Source organism: Lipotes vexillifer, unplaced genomic scaffold (genome assembly GCF_000442215.2).
Source record: "Lipotes vexillifer unplaced genomic scaffold, Lipotes_vexillifer_v1.1 scaffold935, whole genome shotgun sequence".
Lineage (NCBI taxonomy): Eukaryota > Metazoa > Chordata > Mammalia > Artiodactyla > Lipotidae > Lipotes > Lipotes vexillifer.
Window position 1 is genome coordinate 407,458 of NW_006777895.1, and position 3,229 is coordinate 410,686.

Here is a 3,229-nt window from a genome sequence, read left to right on the forward strand (position 1 = left end):
TTCCTGCTGTGAGGTTCAGTAGGTCACAGTGGCTGCTGGGATTCTGATGACGTATTTGTGCAATTCCTCCACATTGCTGGACATTTCTGGGGTGGTCATTGATTGCAGTTTTAAAAAGTTTAAATTAGGAGTTTGGGATTAACCTATACACAGATAGATATAACATATGCATAGATATAACATATACACAAATAGATAACAAGGACCTACTGTATAGCACAGGGAACTATACTCAATATTTTGTAATAATAAGGGAAAAGAATCTGAAAAAGAATGTATATGTGAGATAAATATACACATATAAATACATATATATATAACTGAATCATATGTATATGAATCACTTTGCTGTACACCTGAAACTAACACAACACTGTAAATCAACTATACTTGAATTTAAAAAAAAAAAGGAAAAAATCTTCCATTCTTGTCTGTGATTTTAGCTTAAAAAGCGACATAGCACATTCATTATATTGGGGATTGGAAGGGAATGTAGAAAACAAAAGACAAGGGTTGTTTTTAGGTTCAGGAGATGGTGATCAGTTTTTTAAAATTCCAATATTTTATTATAATTATTCAATAAATAAAAAATAATTGTAAAAAAAGTATATACACAGCATAGAATATTTGTGAAGTCCACACAGTCTTATCACCCTTTCATTTATTCCTGAGTAACGCACTTAAATTTTCTCTGGGTCAACTGTGGGCCTTGTACATTAGTGTACCTGATATGTATTACTGCAGGTTAGTGTACCCAGTGTGCATGCTTTTTTTCTGTTGGGGGCTTTTAGCTATTTCTTTTCTTTTTAAAAAATTTCACAGGAAATCTGTCATTTTGATATTGTCAGCCTGCTTTCTATCGATAAAATTTTTTTTTAACTTGAATACCATAAAATTCCCTTAGTAAAAGTTCAGAGAGTCAGGATTGCAGAAAACCTGACCTGTTTATTCTCTTGCTTTCAGGCAAAAAATCACAGCTGAAGCATGACAGATAAATAGCAGTTCAATTTGCCAAACTCCTCAGGGACAGATCTAAAGTTTCCCTCAGAGATGACCCTTCTCTGTCAATAAATTCCTCATAAATATTAGATAAATTCTTCTTGCTACAGTTTAAGGCTGTTTTCCTTTTGTGGGATTGATTGACTAGGGATGTTGAACAGCTGGTCAGCATCGTCCACGTGTCACATTGCATGTTGTGTCCGCCTTCCGGCTTTTCTCCAGGCAGTACTGTGTTAATTATTGAGACATCGCCTCATGGATTAATACATCAGTCTTTCAGCCAGATCCTGTTGGGATGATTCCTGCTCTTAGTTTGTGCCCAGATCAACCTTCTAACAGGTGAAATTGCTTTCATTCAGTTCAACAGGTGTTTATGAAATGCTTCTGTGAGCCCCAAAGTTGCAGGCCTTAATGGACAGCACCTCAGAAAGGACAGGGTTTCAGGGCTGTGTGTTTTAAAATAGGACATGAGATTTAAAATTAAGCTATTTAACTTCACAAGGAGTAAGACAAGTTGAGGTTACAATCTGCTGCTGGGGCATAAACTTACAACCCTGAGCCATTCTGCACCTTTGAACCCCTGTCTTTGTGTGTCCTTGAGCGGCTGACCCAGCGGGACCCTCTTTCAGCGGCAGCTTTATGCCGCTGGGTCGGGGGCCTTAAGCCAGTGCTGTGTGTGCTCGTCTTTGGGCACGTGATCTGGGATCAGAAGGGTCTGACAAAGAGCCGCCCAGGAGACTTTCACCTGTGGGTCATCACCAGACCTTGGTCTTGATGAAAGTACACAAACACAAAGGCTCATGCCCATCAGCTTATTGTGTGAGGTCTCAGACCCGGCAGCTGGGAGCTTCTCTGGCCACTTTTAGTTCCTGTGTTTAAAGACTGTAGCTGAGAAAAGACAGACAACTCAGGTTTTGAAGTTTCAAAAGGTGGGGTTCTTGTGTTCCAGCTCCCGTGTCAGAGGTATCACGGGGACCACTTTTTAGTGGCAGCTCAACCAGTGGCTCTTCTGCCTTTTAGATGTTTGGGAGAGCTGCCCACGGGAAGGTGTGGTCAGTAATGTAGTAGGTACCATTTCAGACCTTGTTAGTTAGATGCTGGCCTCAGTCTTTATAAAGACTGTTAGATCTCTTGCTGATGCCTAAGTGGGAAATCTTTGACATTAAAAAATGTTTTTTTCAATTTAAAATGTGTCTGTGTGGATCGTCCCAGATAAACTTGTGTCTTTGGCCTCATTGGACATACTTAGGTCCCGTGCTTCATGAACTTTAAAAGTCGCCATCGAACCCTCCAAGGAAGCTATACAAGTGGCTAATAAACCATGAAAAAATGCTCACCATCACTAATCATTAGGGAAATGCAAATCAAAACCACAGTAAGATATCATCTCATACTGTAGGATGGCCACTATATAAAACAAATAGAAAATCACAAGTATTGGTGAAGATGTAAAGAAATTAGAAGTCTGTGAACTGTTGGTGGGAATGTAAAATGGTGCCATTGCTATGGGAAACAGTATGGTGGCTCCTTGAAAAATGAGAACTAGAATTACCATATGATCCAGCAATTCCATTTCTGGGTGTATACCCAAAGGAATTAAAAGCAGAGTATTGAAGAGATATTTGTATACCTAGGTTCACAGCAGCATTATTCACAGTGGCCAAGAGGTAGAAAGCAGTCTCTAGGTATCCATTTACAGATGAATGGATAAACGAATTGTGTACACACACAATGGAATATTATTCAGCCTTAAAAAGGAAGGAAATTCTGATGCATGCTGCAACACAGATGAGCCTCGAAGACATTATGCTAAATGAAATAAGCCAGTCACAAACAACAAATCCTGTATGATTCCACTTACATAATGTACCTAGAGCTATCAAATTCATAGACAGAAAATAGAATGGTTGTTACGAGGGGCTGGGGAGAGGCAGGAGAGGGTGAGGTGGGGAGTTGTTTAATGTAGGAGGTTTAGTTTTGCAGGATGAAAAGCATTCTGGAGATGGATTGCATAACGGTGTGAACGTGCTTCGCATTACTGTCTGTACACTTGAAATTGGTTCAGATGGTAAATGTTACATGTGTTGTACCACAATTATAAATAAAATTTTTTTTTAAGAGGAAAAAAATCACTAGTGGCCCCTCACTTCTCTGCTCGCTCTGTCTGTGGCGGAAATAAAGGCTTTGTGTCCGGCAATGAGCACAGCCAGATGGCAGCACCCCAAGACCC

General features: G+C 39.7%; 1 protein-coding gene across 1 annotated transcript in view; it reads left to right on the forward strand.

The window, feature by feature from the left end:
- The window catches only part of TIAM2 (TIAM Rac1 associated GEF 2), a 363,703-nt gene that overhangs the window by 248,321 nt on the left and 112,153 nt on the right, over positions 1 to 3,229 (forward strand). The gene's annotated exons all lie outside the window — the stretch shown is intronic.